We start from the raw sequence: 15,792 nt of genomic DNA, 5'->3' as shown, positions 1-15,792 counted from the left end.
TGACTGATGTGTGAAAGAGAGAATGGGTGACTGATGTGTGTGAGAGAGAATGGGTGACTGCTGTGTGTGAGAGAGATTGGGTGACTGCTGTGAGTGAGAGAGAGAATGGGTGACTGCTGTGTGTGTGAGAGAGAATGGGTGACTGATGTGTGTGAGAGAGAATGGGTGACTGCTGTGTGTGTGAGAGAGAATGGGTGAATGCTGTGTGTGAGAAAGAGAATGGGTGACTGCTGTGTGTGTGAGAGAGAATGGGTGACTGATGTCTGTGAGAGAGAATGGGTGACTGCTGTGTGTGTGAGAGAGAATGGGTGACTGCTGTGTGTGTGAGAGAAAATGGGTGACTGCTGTGTGAGAGAGAGAATGGGTGACTGCTGTGTGTTTGAGAGAATGGGTGACTGCTGTGTGTGTGAGAGAGAATGGGTGACTGCTGTGTGTGAGAGAGAGAATGGGTGACTGCTGTGTGTGTGAGAGAGAATGGGTGACTGCAGTGTGTGAGAGAGAGAATGGTTAACTGATGTGTGTGTGAGAGAGAATGGGTGACTGCTGTGTGTGTGAGAGAGAATGGGTGACTGATGTGTGAGAGAGAATGGATGACTGCTGTGTGTGAGAGAGATTGGGTGACTGATGTGTGAGAGAGAGAATGGGTGACTGATGTGTGAGAGAGAGAATGGGTGACTGCTGTGTGAGAGAGAGAGAATGGGTGACTGCTGTGTGAGAGAGAATGGGTGACTGCTGTGTGTGTGAGAGGGAATGGTTGACTGCTGTGTGTGTGGGAGAGAGAATGGGTGACTGCTGAGTGTGTGAGAGAGAATCGGTGACTGCTGTGTGTGTGAGAGAGATTGGGTGACTGTTGTGTGTAAGAGAAAGAATGGGTGACTGCTGTGTCTGTGAGAGAGAATGGGTGACTGCTGTGTGTGTGAGAGAGAATGGGTGACTGCTGTGTGTGTGAGAGAAAATGGGTGACTGCTGTGTGAGAGAGAGAGAATGGGTGACTGCTGTGTGTGTGAGAGAATGGGTGACTGCTGTGTGTGTGAGAGAGAATGGGTGACTGCTGTGTGTGAGAGAGAGAATGGGTGACTGCTGTGTGTGTGAGAGAGAATGGGTGACTGCAGTGTGTGAGAGAGAGAATGGTTAACTGATGTGTGTGTGAGAGAGAATGGGTGACTGCTGTGTGTGTGAGAGATAATGGGTGACTGATGTGTGAGAGAGAATGGATGACTGCTGTGTGTGAGAGAGATTGGGTGACTGATGTGTGAGAGAGAATGGGTGACTGATGTGTGAGAGAGAATGGGTGACTGCTGTGTGTGAGAAAGAGAATGGGTGACTGCTGTGTGTGTGAAAGAGAATGGGTGACTGATGTATGTGAGAGAGAATGGGTGACTGCTGTGTGTGAGAGAGATTGGGTGACTGCTGTGTGTGAGAGAGAGAATGGGTGAATGCTGTGTTTGAGAGAGAGAATGGGTGACTGCTGTGTTTGTGAGAGAGAATGGGTGACTGCTGTGTGTGAGACAATGGGTGACTGCTGTATGTGTGAGAGAGTATGGGTGACTGCTGTGTGTGTGAGAGAGAATGGGTAACTACTGTGTGTGTGAGAGAGTATGGGTGACTGCTGTGTGTGTGAGACAGATTGGGTGACTGCTGTGTGTGAGAGAGAGAATGGGTGACTGCTGTGTGTGAGAGAGAGAATGGGTGACTGCTGTGTGTGTGAGAGAGAATGGGTGACTGATGTGTGAGAGAGAATGGGTGACTGCTGTGTGTGTGAGAGAGAATGGGTGACTGCTGTGTGTGAGAAAGAGAATGGGTGACTGCTGTGTGTGTGAGAGAGAATGGGTGACTGATGTCTGTGAGAGAGAATGGGTGACTGCTGTGTGTGTGAGAGAGAATGGGTGACTGCTGTGTGTGTGAGAGAAAATGGGTGACTGCTGTGTGAGAGAGAGAGAATGGGTGACTGCTGTGTGTGTGAGAGAATGGGTGACTGCTGTGTGTGTGAGAGAGAATGGGTGACTGCTGTGTGTGAGAGAGAGAATGGGTGACTGCTGTGTGTGTGAGAGAGAATGGGTGACTGCAGTGTGTGAGAGAGAGAATGGTTAACTGATGTGTGTGTGAGAGAGAATGGGTGACTGCTGTGTGTGTGAGAGAGAATGGGTGACTGATGTGTGAGAGAGAATGGATGACTGCTGTGTGTGAGAGAGATTGGGTGACTGATGTGTGAGAGAGAATGGGTGACTGATGTGTGAGAGAGAATGGGTGACTGCTGTGTGTGAGAAAGAGTATGGGTGACTGCTGTGTGTGTGAAAGAGAATGGGTGACTGATGTATGTGAGAGAGAATGGGTGACTGCTGTGTGTGAGAGAGATTGGGTGACTGCTGTGTGTGAGAGAGAGAATGGGTGAATGCTGTGTTTGAGAGAGAGAATGGGTGACTGCTGTGTGTGTGAGAGAGAATGGGTGACTGCTGTGTGTGAGACAATGGGTGACTGCTGTATGTGTGAGAGAGTATGGGTGACTGCTGTGTGTGTGAGAGAGAATGGGTAACTACTGTGTGTGTGAGAGAGTATGGGTGACTGCTGTGTGTGTGAGACAGATTGGGTGACTGCTGTGTGTGAGAGAGAGAATGGGTGACTGCTGTGTGAGAGAGAATGGGTGACTGCTGTATGTGAGAGAGAATGGGTGACTGCTGTGAGTGAGAGAATGGGTGACTGCTGTGTGTGTGAGAGAGATTGGGTGACTGCTGTGTGTGAGAGAGAGAATGGGTGACTGCTGTGTGAGAGGGAATGGGTGACTGCTGTGTGTTAGAGATAGAATGGGTGACTGCTGTGTGTGAGAGAGAATGGGAGACAGCTGTATGTGAGAGAGAATGGGTGACTGCTGTATGTGAGAGAGAATGGGTGACTGCTGTGTGTGAGAGAGAATGGGTGACTACTGTGTGTGTGAGAGAGTATGGGTGACTGCTGTGTGAGAGAGAGAGAATGGATGACTGCTGTGTGTGAGAGAGAATGGGTGACTGCTGTGTGTGAGAGAGAATGGGTGACTGTTGTGTGTGAGAGAGAGAATGGGTGACTGCTGTGTGTGAGAGAGAGAATGGGTGACTGCTGTGAGTGTGAGAGAGAATGTGTGACTGCTGTGTGTGAGACAATGGGTGACTGCTGTGTGTGTGAGAGAGTATGGGTGACTGCTGTGTGTGTGAGAGAGAATGGGTGACTGCTGTGTGTGTGAGAGAGTATGGGTGACTGCTGTGTGTGTTAGAGAGATTGGGTGACTGCTGTGTGTGAGAGAGAGAATGGATGACTGCTGTATGAGAGAGAATGGGTGACTGCTGTGTGTGAGAGAGAGAATGGGTGACTGCTGTATGTGAGAGAGAATGGGTGACTGCTGTGAGTGAGAGAATGGGTGACTGCGGTGTGTGTGAGAGAGATTGGGTGACTGCTGTGTGTGAGAGAGAGAATGGGTGACTGCTGTGTGAGAGGGAATGGGTGACTGCTGTGTGTGAGAGATAGACTGGTGACTGCTGTGTGTGAAAGAGAATGGGAGACTGCTGTATGGGAGAGAGAATGGGTGACTGCTGCATGGGAGAGAGAATGGGTGACTGCTATGTGTGAGAGAGAATGGGTGACTACTGTATGTGTGAGAGAGTATGGGTGACTGCTATGTGTGAGAGAGAGAATTGGTGACTGCTGTGTGTGAGAGAGAATGGGAAACTGCTGTGTGTGAGAGAGAATGGGTGACTGTTGTGTGTGAGAGAGAGAATGGGTGACTGCTGTGTGTGAGAGAGAGAATGGGTAACTGCTGTGTGTGAGAGAGAGAGAATGGGTGACTGATGTGTGTGAGAGAGAATGGGAGACTGCTGTGTGTGAGAGAGAGAATGGGTGACTGCTGTGTGTGAGAGAGAGAGAGAATGGGTGACTGATGTGTGTGAGAGAGAATGGGTGACTGCTGTGTGTGAGAGAAAGAATGGGTGACTGCTGTGTATGAGAGAGAGAATGGGTGACTGCTGTGAGCGTGAGAGAGAAGGGGGGACTGCTGTGTGTGTGAGAGAGAAGGGGTGACTGCTGTGTGTGAGAAAGAGAATGGGTGACTGCTGTGTGTGAGAGAGAATGGGTGACTGATGTGTGTGAGAGAGAATGGGTGACTGCTGTGTGTGTGAGAGAGAATGGGTGACTGCTGTGTGTGTGAGAGAGAATGGGTGACTGCAGTGTGCGAGAGAGAATGGGTTACTGCTGTGTGTGAGAGAGATAATGGGTGACTGCTGTGTGTGAAAGAGAGAATGGGTGACTGCTGTGTGTGTGAGAGAATGGGTGACTGCTGTGTGTGTGAGAGAATGGGTGACTGCTGTGTGTGTGAGAGAGAATGGGTGACTGCTGTGTGAGTAAGAGAGAATGGGTGACTGCAGTGTGTGAGAGAGAGAATGGGAAACTGATGTGTTTGTGAGAGAGAATGGGTGACTGCTGTGTGTGTGCGAGAGAATGGGTGACTGATGTGTGAGAGAGAGAATGGGTGACTGATGTGTGTGAGAGAGAATGGGTGACTGCTGTGTGTGAGAGAGATTGGGTGACTGCTGTGTGTGTGAGAGAGAATGGGTGACTGCTGTGTGTGAGAAAGAGAATGGGTGACTGCTGTGTGTGTGAAAGAGAATGGGTGACTCCTGTGTGTGAGAGAGAATGGGTGACTGCTGTGTGTGAGAGATTGGGTGACTGCTGTGTGTGAGAGAGAGAATGGGTGACTGCTGTGTTTGAGAGAGAGAATGGATGACTGCTGTGTTTGAGAGAGAGAATGGATGACTGCTTTGTGTGTGAGAGAATGGGTGACTGCTGTGTGTGAGAGAGAATGGGTGACTGCTGTGTGTGAGAGAGAGAATGGGTGACTGCTGTGTGTGAGCGAGAATGGGTGACTGCTGTGTGTAAGAGAGAGAATGGGTGACTGCTGTGTGTGAAAGAGAATGGGTGACTGCTGTATGTGAGAGAGAGAATGGGTGACTGCTGTGTGTGAGAGAGAGAATGGGTGACTGCTGCGTGTTTGAGAGAGAATGGGTGACTGCTGTGTGTGTGAGAGAGATTGGGTGACTGCTGTGTGTAAGAGAAAGAATGGGTGACTGCTTTGTTTGTGAGAGAGATTGGGTGACAGCTGTGTGTAAGAGAGAGAATGGGTGACTGATGTGTGTGAGAGAGAATGGGTGACTGCTGTGTGTGAGAGAAAGAATGGGTGACTGCTGTGTATGAGAGAGAGAATGGGTGACTGCTGTGAGCGTGAGAGAGAAGGTTGGACTGCTGTGTGTGTGAGAGAGAAGGGGTGACTGCTGTGTGTGAGAAAGAGAATGGGTGACTGCTGTGTGTGAGAGAGAATGGGTGACTGATGTGTGTGAGAGAGAATGGGTGACTGCTGTGTGTGTGAGAGAGAATGGGTGACTGCTGTGTGTGTGAGAGAATGGGTGACTGCTTTGTGTGAGAGAGAATGGGTGACTGCTGTGTGTGAGAGAGAATGGGTGACTGCTGTGTGTGAGAGAGAGAATGGGTGACTGCTGTGTGTGAGCGAGAATGTGTGACTGCTGTGTGTGAGAGAGAATGGGTGACTGCTTTGTGTAAGAGAGAGAATTGGTTACTGCTGTGTGTAAGAGAGAGAATTGGTTACTGCTGTGTGTGAGAGAGAATGGGTGACTGCTGTGTGTGTGAGAGAGAATGGGTGACTGCTGTGTGTGTGAGAGAGAATGGGTGACTGCTGAGTGTGTGAGAGAGAATGGGTGACTGCTGTGTGTGTGAGAGAGAATGGGTGACTGATGTGTGAGAGAGAGAATGGGTGACTGATGTGTGTGAGAGAGATTGGGTGACTGCTGTGTGTGTGAGAGAGAATGGGTGACTGATGTGTGTGAGAGAGAATGGGTGACTGCTGTGTGTGTGAGAGAGAATGGGTGACTGCTGTGTGTGAGAAAGAGAATGGGTGACTGCTGTGTGTGTGAGAGAGAATGGGTGACTGATGTCTGTGAGAGAGAATGGGTGACTGCTGTGTGTGTGAGAGAGAATGGGTGACTGATGTCTGTGTGAGAGAAAATGGGTGACTGCTGTGTGTGTGAGAGAGAATGGGTGACTGCTGTGTGTGTGAGAGAAAATGGGTGACTGCTGTGTGTGAGAGAGAGAATGGGTGACTGTTGTGTGTGAGAGAGAGAATGGGTGACTGTTGTGTGTGTGAGAATGGGTGACTGCTGTGTGTAAGAGAAAGAATGGGTGACTGCTTTGTTTGTGAGAGAGATTGGGTGACAGCTGTGTGTAAGAGAGAGAATGGGTGACTGATGTGTGTGAGAGAGAATGGGTGACTGCTGTGTGTGAGAGAAAGAATGGGTGACTGCTGTGTATGAGAGAGAGAATGGGTGACTGCTGTGAGCGTGAGAGAGAAGGTTGGACTGCTGTGTGTGTGAGAGAGAAGGGGTGACTGCTGTGTGTGAGAAAGAGAATGGGTGACTGCTGTGTGTGAGAGAGAATGGGTGACTGATGTGTGTGAGAGAGAATGGGTGACTGCTGTGTGTGTGAGAGAGAATGGGTGACTGCTGTGTGTGTGAGAGAATGGGTGACTGCTTTGTGTGAGAGAGAATGGGTGACTGCTGTGTGTGAGAGAGAATGGGTGACTGCTGTGTGTGAGAGAGAGAATGGGTGACTGCTGTGTGTGAGCGAGAATGTGTGACTGCTGTGTGTGAGAGAGAATGGGTGACTGCTTTGTGTAAGAGAGAGAATTGGTTACTGCTGTGTGTAAGAGAGAGAATTGGTTACTGCTGTGTGTGAGAGAGAATGGGTGACTGCTGTGTGTGTGATAGAGAATGGGTGACTGCTGTGTGTGTGAGAGAGAATGGGTGACTGCTGAGTGTGTGAGAGAGAATGGGTGACTGCTGTGTGTGTGAGAGAGAATGGGTGACTGATGTGTGAGAGAGAGAATGGGTGACTGATGTGTGTGAGAGAGATTGGGTGACTGCTGTGTGTGTGAGAGAGAATGGGTGACTGATGTGTGTGAGAGAGAATGGGTGACTGCTGTGTGTGTGAGAGAGAATGGGTGACTGCTGTGTGTGAGAAAGAGAATGGGTGACTGCTGTGTGTGTGAGAGAGAATGGGTGACTGATGTCTGTGAGAGAGAATGGGTGACTGCTGTGTGTGTGAGAGAGAATGGGTGACTGATGTCTGTGTGAGAGAAAATGGGTGACTGCTGTGTGTGTGAGAGAGAATGGGTGACTGCTGTGTGTGTGAGAGAAAATGGGTGACTGCTGTGTGTGAGAGAGAGAATGGGTGACTGTTGTGTGTGTGAGAATGGGTGACTGCTGTGTGTGTGAGAGAATGGGTGACTGCTGTGTGTGTGAGAGAGAATGGGTGACTGCTGTGTGTGTGAGAGAGAATGGGTGACTGCTGTGTGTGTGAGAGAGAATGGGTGACTGCAGTGTGTGAGAGAGAGAATGGGTAACTGTTGTGTGTGAGAGAATGGGTGACTGCTGTGTGTGTGAGAGAGAATGGGTGACTGCTGTGTGTGTGAGAGAGAATGGGTGACTGCTGTGTGTGTGAGAGAGAATGGGTGACTGCTGTGTGTGTGAGAGAGAATGGGTGTCTGATGTGTGAGAGAGAATGGATGACTGCTGTGTGTGAGAGAGATTGGGTGACTGCTGCGTGTGAGAGAGAGAATGGGTGACTGCTGTGTGTGAGAAAGAGAATGGGTGACTGCTGTGTATATGAGAGAGAATGGGTGACTGCTGTGTATGTGAGAGAGAATGGGTGACTGCTGTGTGAGAGAGAATGGGTGATTGCTGTGTGTGTGAGAGAGAATGGGTGAATGCTGTGTGTGAGAGAGATTGGGTGACTGCTGTGTGAGAGAGAATGGGTGACTGCTGTGTGTGAGAGAGAATGGGTGACTGATGTGTGTGAGAGAGAGAATGGGTGACTGCTGTGTGAGAGAGAGAATGGGTGACTGCTGTGTGAGAGAGAGAATGGGTGACTGCTGTGTGTGTGAGAGAGAATGGGTGATTGCTGTGTGTGTGAGAGAGAATGGGTGACTACTGTGTGAGAGAGAGAATGGGTGACTGCTGTGTGAGAGAGAGAGAATGGGTGACTGCTGTGTTAGAGAGAATGGGTGACTGCTGTGTGTGTGAGAGGGAATGGTCGACTGCTGTGTGTGTGAGAGAGAGAATGGGTGACTGCTGAGTGTGTGAGAGAGAATGGGTGACTGCTGTGTGTGTGTGAGAGATTGGGTGACTGCTGTGTGTAAGAGAAAGAATGGGTGACTGCTGTGTTTGTGAGAGAGATTGGGTGACTGCTGTGTGTAAGAGAGAGAATGGGTGACTGATGTGTGTGTGAGAGAGAATGGGTGACTGCTGTGTGTGAGAGAATGTGTGACTGCTGTGTGTGAGAGAGAATGGGTAACTGCTGTGTGTGAGAGAGAATGGGTGACTGCTGTGTGTGAGAGAGAGAATGGGTGACTGCTGTGTGTGAGAGAGAATGGGTGACTGCTGTGTGTGAGAGAGAATGGGTGACTGCTGTGTGTAAGAGAGAGAATGGGTTACTGCTGTGTGTGAGAGAGAATGGGTGACTGCTGTGTGTGAGAGAGAGAATGGGTGACTGCTGCGTGTGTGAGAGAGAATGGGTGACTGCTGTGTGTCTGAGAGAGATTGGGTGACTGCTGTGTGTAAGAGAAAGAATGGGTGACTGCTTTGTTTGTGAGAGAGATTGGGTGACTGCTGTGTGTAAGAGAGAGAATGGGTGACTGATGTGTGTGTGAGAGAGAATGGGTGACTGCTGTGTGTGAGAGAATGGGTGACTGCTGTGTGTGAGAGAGAATGGGTGACTGCTGTGTGTGAGAGAGAATGTGTGACTGCTGTGTGTGAGAGAGAGAATGGGTGACTGCTGTGTGTGAGAGCGAATGGGTGACTGCTGTGTGTGAGAGAGAATGGGTGACTGCTGTGAGTAAGAGAGAGAATGGATTACTGCTGTGTGTGAGAGAGAATGGGTGACTGCTGCATGTGAGAGAGAGAATGGGTGACTGCTGCGTGTGAGAGAGAGAATGGGTGACTGCTGCGTGTGTGAGAGAGAATGGGTGACTGCTGTGTGTGTGAGAGAGAATGGGTGACTGCTGTGTGTGTGAGAGAGAATGGGTGACTGATGTGTGAGAGCGAGAATGGGTGACTGATGTGTGTGAGAGAGAATGGGTGACTGCTGTGTGTGAGAGAGATTGGGTGACTGCTGTGTGTGAGAGAGAGAATGGGTGACTGCTGTGTGTGTGAGAGAGAATGGGTGACTGATGTGTGTGAGAGAGAATGGGTGACTGCTGTGTGTGTGAGAGAGAATGGGTGACTGCTGTGTGTGAGAAAGAGAATGGTTAACTGATGTGTGTGTGAGAGAGAATGGGTGACTGCTGTGTGTGTGAGAGAGAATGGGTGACTGATGTGTGAGAGAGAATGGATGACTGCTGTGTGTGTGAGAGAAAATGGGTGACTGCTGTGTGAGAGAGAGAGAATGGGTGACTGCTGTGTGTGTGAGAGAGAATGGGTGACTGCTGTGTGTGTGAGAGAGAATGGGTGACTGCTGTGTGTGTGAGAGAGAATGGGTGACTGCAGTGTGTGTGAGAGAGAATGGTTAACTGATGTGTGTGTGTGAGAGAGAATGGGTGACTGCTGTGTGTCTGAGAGAGATTGGGTGACTGCTGTGTGTAAGAGAAAGAATGGGTGACTGCTTTGTTTGTGAGAGAGATTGTGTGACTGCTGTGTGTAAGAGAGAGAATGGGTGACTGATGTGTGTGTGAGAGAGAATGGGTGACTGCTGTGTGTGAGAGAATGGGTGACTGCTGTGTGTGAGAGAGAATGGGTGACTGCTGTGTGTGAGAGAGAATGGGTGACTGCTGTGTGTGAGAGAGAGAATGGGTGACTGCTGTGTGTGAGAGAGAATGGGTGACTGCTGTGTGTGAGAGAGAATGGGTGACTGCTGTGAGTAAGAGAGAGAATGGGTGACTGCTGTGTGTGAGAGAGAATGGGTGACTGCTGCGTGTGAGAGAGAGAATGGGTGACTGCTGCGTGTGAGAGAGAGAATGGGTGACTGCTGCGTGTGTGAGAGAGAATGGGTGACTGCTGTGTGTGTGAGAGAGAATGGGTGACTGCTGTGTGTGTGAGAGAGAATGGGTGACTGATGTGTGAGAGAGAGAATGGGTGACTGATGTGTGTGAGAGAGAATGGGTGACTGCTGTGTGTGAGAGAGATTGGGTGACTGCTGTGTGTGAGAGAGAGAATGGGTGACTGCTGTGTGTGTGAGAGAGAATGGGTGACTGATGTGTGTGAGAGAGAATGGGTGACTGATGTGTGTGTGAGAGAGAATGGGTGACTGCTGTGTGTGAGAAAGAGAATGGTTAACTGATGTGTGTGTGAGAGAGAATGGGTGACTGCTGTGTGTGTGAGAGAGAATGGGTGACTGATGTGTGAGAGAGAATGGATGACTGCTGTGTGTGTGAGAGAAAATGGGTGACTGCTGTGTGAGAGAGAAAGAATGGGTGACTGCTGTGTGTGTGAGAGAATGGGTGACTGCTGTGTGTGTGAGAGAGAATGGGTGACTGCTGTGTGTGTGAAAGAGAATGGGTGACTGATGTATGTGAGAGAGAATGGGTGACTGCTGTGTGTGAGAGAGATTGGGTGACTGCTGTGTGTCAGAGAGAGAATGGGTGAATGCTGTGTTTGAGAGAGAGAATGGGTGACTGCTGTGTGTGTGAGAGAGAATGGGTGACTGCTGTGTGTGAGACAATGGGTGACTGCTGTATGTGTGAGAGAGTATGGGTGACTGCTGTGTGTGTGAGAGAGAATGGGTAACTACTGTGTGTGTGAGAGAGTATGGGTGACTGCTGTGTGTGTGAGACAGATTGGGTGACTGCTGTGTGTGAGAGAGAGAATGGGTGACTGCTGTGTGAGAGAGAATGGGTGACTGCTGTATGTGAGAGAGAATGGGTGACTGCTGTGAGTGAGAGAATGGGTGACTGCTGTGTGTGAGAGAGAGATTGGGTGACTGCTGTGTGTGAGAGAGAGAATGGGTGACTGCTGTGTGAGAGGGAATGGGTGACTGCTGTGTGTTAGAGATAGAATGGGTGACTGCTGTGTGTGAGAGAGAATGGGAGACAGCTGTATGTGAGAGAGAATGGGTGACTGCTGTATGTGAGAGAGAATGGGTGACTGCTGTGTGTGAGAGAGAATGGGTGACTACTGTGTGTGTGAGAGAGTATGGGTGACTGCTGTGTGAGAGAGAGAGAATGGATGACTGCTGTGTGTGAGAGAGAATGGGTGACTGCTGTGTGTGAGAGAGAATGGGTGACTGTTGTGTGTGAGAGAGAGAATGGGTGACTGCTGTGTGTGAGAGAGAGAATGGGTGACTGCTGTGAGTGTGAGAGAGAATGTGTGACTGCTGTGTGTGAGACAATGGGTGACTGCTGTGTGTGTGAGAGAGTATGGGTGACTGCTGTGTGTGTGAGAGAGAATGGGTGACTGCTGTGTGTGTGAGAGAGTATGGGTGACTGCTGTGTGTGTTAGAGAGATTGGGTGACTGCTGTGTGTGAGAGAGAGAATGGATGACTGCTGTATGAGAGAGAATGGGTGACTGCTGTGTGTGAGAGAGAGAATGGGTGACTGCTGTATGTGAGAGAGAATGGGTGACTGCTGTGAGTGAGAGAATAGGTGACTGCGGTGTGTGTGAGAGAGATTGGGTGACTGCTGTGTGTGAGAGAGAGAATGGGTGACTGCTGTGTGAGAGGGAATGGGTGACTGCTGTGTGTGAGAGATAGACTGGTGACTGCTGTGTGTGAAAGAGAATGGGAGACTGCTGTATGGGAGAGAGAATGGGTGACTGCTGCATGTGAGAGAGAATGGGTGACTGCTGTGTGTGAGAGAGAATGGGTGACTACTGTGTGTGTGAGAGAGTATGGGTGACTGCTATGTGTGAGAGAGAGAATGGGTGACTGCTGTGTGTGAGAGAGAATGGGAAACTGCTGTGTGTGAGAGAGAATGGGTGACTGTTGTGTGTGAGAGAGAGAATGGGTGACTGCTGTGTGTGAGAGAGAGAATGGGTGACTGCTGTGTGTGAGAGAGAGAGAATGGGTGACTGATGTGTGTGAGAGAGAATGGGAGACTGCTGTGTGTGAGAGAGAGAATGGGTGACTGCTGTGTGTGAGAGAGAGAGAGAATGGGTGACTGATGTGTGTGAGAGAGAATGGGTGACTGCTGTGTGTGAGAGAAAGAATGGGTGACTGCTGTGTATGAGAGAGAGAATGGGTGACTGCTGTGAGCGTGAGAGAGAAGGGGGGACTGCTGTGTGTGTGAGAGAGAAGGGGTGACTGCTGTGTGTGAGAAAGAGAAGGGGTGACTGCTGTGTGTGAGAGAGAATGGGTGACTGATGTGTGTGAGAGAGAATGGGTGACTGCTGTGTGTGTGAGAGAGAATGGGTGACTGCTGTGAGTGTGAGAGAGAATGGGTGACTGCAGTGTGCGAGAGAGAATGGGTTACTGCTGTGTGTGAGAGAGAGAATGGGTGACTGCTGTGTGTGAGAGAGAGAATGGGTGACTGCTGTGTGTGTGAGAGAATGGGTGACTGCTGTGTGTGTGAGAGAATGGGTGACTGCTGTGTGTGTGAGAGAGAATGGGTGACTGCTGTGTGAGTAAGAGAGAATGGGTGACTGCAGTGTGTGAGAGAGAGAATGGGTAACTGATGTGTGTGTGAGAGAGAATGGGTGACTGCTGTGTGTGTGCGAGAGAATGGGTGACTGATGTGTGAGAGAGAGAATGGGTGACTGATGTGTGTGAGAGAGAATGGGTGACTGATGTGTGTGAGAGAGATTGGGTGACTGCTGTGTGTGTGAGAGAAAATGGGTGACTGCTGTGTGTGAGAAAGAGAATGGGTGACTGCTGTGTGTGTGAAAGAGAATGGGTGACTCCTGTGTGTGAGAGAGAATTGGTGACTGCTGTGTGTGAGAGATTGGGTGACTGCTGTGTGTGAGAGAGAGAATGGGTGACTGCTGTGTTTGAGAGAGAGAATGGATGACTGATGTGTGTGAGAGAGAATGGGTGACTGCTGTGTGTGAGAGAGATTGGGTGACTGCTGTGTGTGAGAGAGAGAATGGGTGACTGCTGTGTGTGTGAGAGAGAATGGGTGACTGCTGTGTGTGTGAGAGAGAATGGGTGACTGTTGAGTGTGTGAGAGAGAATGGGTGACTGCTGTGTATGTGAGAGAGAATGGGTGACTGCTGTGTATATGAGAGAGAATGGGTGACTGCTGTGTATGTGAGAGAGAATGGGTGATTGCTGTGTGTGTGAGAGAGAATGGGTGAATGCTGTGTGTGAGAGAGATTGGGTGACTGCTGTGTGAGAGCGAATGGGTGACTGCTGTGTGTGAGAGAGAATGGGTGACTGATGTGTGTGAGAGAGAATGGGTGACTGCTGTGTGAGAGAGAGAATGGGTGACTGCTGTGTGAGAGAGAGAATGGGTGACTGCTGTGTGTGTGAGAGAGAACGGGTGATTGCTGTGTGTGTGAGAGAGAATGGGTGACTGCTGTGTGAGAGAGAGAATGGGTGACTGCTCTGTGAGAGAGAGAGAATGGGTGACTGCTGTGTGAGAGAGAGAATGGGTGACTGCTGTGTGTGTGAGAGGGAATGGTTGACTGCTGTGTGTGTGAGAGAGAGAATGGGTGACTGCTGAGTGTGTGAGAGAGAATCGGTGACTGCTGTGTGTGTGAGAGAGATTGGGTGACTGTTGTGTGTAAGAGAGAGAATGGGTGACTGATGTGTGTGTGAGAGAGAATGGGTGACAGCTGTGTGTGAGAGAGAATGGGTGACTGCTGTGTGTGAGAGAGAATGGGTGACTGCTGTGTGTGAGAGAGAATGGGTGACTGCTGTGTGTAAGAGAGAGAATGGGTTACTGCTGTGTGTGAAAGAGAATGGGTGACTGCTGTATGTGAGAGAGAGAATGGGTGACTGCTGTGTGTGAGAGAGAGAATGGGTGACTGCTGCGTGTTTGAGAGAGAATGGGTGACTGCTGTGTGTGTGAGAGAGATTGGGTGACTGCTGTGTGTAAGAGAAAGAATGGGTGACTGCTTTGTTTGTGAGAGAGATTGGGTGACAGCTGTGTGTAAGAGAGAGAATGGGTGACTGATGTGTGTGAGAGAGAATGGGTGACTGCTGTGTGTGAGAGAAAGAAAGGGTGACTGCTGTGTATGAGAGAGAGAATGGGTGACTGCTGTGAGCGTGAGAGAGAAGGGGGGACTGCTGTGTGTGTGAGAGAGAAGGGGTGACTGCTGTGTGTGAGAAAGAGAATGGGTGACTGCTGTGTGTGAGAGAGAATGGGTGACTGATGTGTGTGAGAGAGAATGGGTGACTGCTGTGTGTGTGAGAGGGAATGGGTGACTGCTGTGTGTGTGAGAGAATGGGTGACTGCTGTGTGTGAGAGAGAATGGGTGACTGCTGTGTGTGAGAGAGAATGGGTGACTGCTGTGTGTGAGAGAGAGAATGGGTGACTGCTGTGTGTGAGCGAGAATGGGTGACTGCTGTGTGTGAGAGAGAATGGGTGACTGCTGTGTGTAAGAGAGAGAATGGGTGACTGCTGTGTGTGAGAGAGAATGGGTGACTGCTGTGTGTGTGAGAGAGAATGGGTGACTGCTGTGTGTGTGAGAGAGAATGGGTGACTGCTGAGTGTGTGAGAGAGAATGGGTGACTGCTGTGTGTGTGAGAGAGAATGGGTGACTGATGTGTGAGAGAGAGAATGGGTGACTGATGTGTGTGAGAGAGATTGGGTGACTGCTGTGTGTGTGAGAGAGAATGGGTGACTGATGTGTGTGAGAGAGAATGGGTGACTGCTGTGTGTGTGAGAGAAAATGGGTGACTGCTGTGTGTGAGAAAGAGAATGGGTGACTGCTGTGTGTGTGAGAGAGAATGGGTGACTGATGTCTGTGAGAGAGAATGGGTGACTGCTGTGTGTGTGAGAGAGAATGGGTGACTGATGTGTGTGTGAGAGAGAATGGGTGACTGCAGTGTGCGAGAGAAAATGGGTTACTGCTGTGTGTGAGAGAGAGAATGGGTGACTGCTGTGTGTGTGAGAGAAAATGGGTGACTGCTGTGTGTGAGAGAGAGAATGGGTGACTGTTGTGTGTGTGAGAATGGGTGACTGCTGTGTGTGTGAGAGAATGGGTGACTGCTGTGTGTGTGAGAGAGAATGGGTGACTGCTGTGTGTGTGAGAGAGAATGGGTGACTGCTGTGTGTGTGAGAGAGAATGGGTGACTGCAGTGTGTGAGAGAGAGAATGGGTAACTGATGTGTGTGTGAGAGAGAATGGGTGACTGCTGTGTGTGTGAGAGAGAATGGGTGTCTGATGTGTGAGAGAGAATGGATGACTGCTGTGTGTGAGAGAGATTGGGTGACTGCTGCGTGTGAGAGAGAGAATAGGTGACTGCTGTGTGTGAGAAAGAGAATGGGTGACTGCTGTGTATATGAGAGAGAATGGGTGACTGCTGTGTATGTGAGAGAGAATGGGTGACTGCTGTGTGAGAGAGAATGGGTGATTGCTGTGTGTGTGAGAGAGAGTGGGTGAATGCTGTGTGTGAGAGAGATTGGGTGACTGCTGTGTGAGAGAGAATGGGTGACTGCTGTGTGTGAGAGAGAATGGGTGACTGATGTGTGTGAGAGAGAGAATGGGTGACTGCTGTGTGAGAGAGAGAATGGGTGACTGCTGTGTGAGAGAGAGAATGGGTGACTGCTGTGTGTGTGAGAGAGAATGGGTGATTGCTGTGTGTGTGAGAGAGAATGGGTGACTACTGTGTGAG

This window comes from Taudactylus pleione, unplaced genomic scaffold, assembly GCF_031769625.1.
Source record: "Taudactylus pleione unplaced genomic scaffold, aTauple2 ptg000435l, whole genome shotgun sequence".
In the NCBI taxonomy this organism is placed as follows: domain Eukaryota; kingdom Metazoa; phylum Chordata; class Amphibia; order Anura; family Myobatrachidae; genus Taudactylus; species Taudactylus pleione.
The sequence above is the reverse complement of the archived record's forward strand: the minus strand, read 5'-3'. Positions refer to the sequence as shown.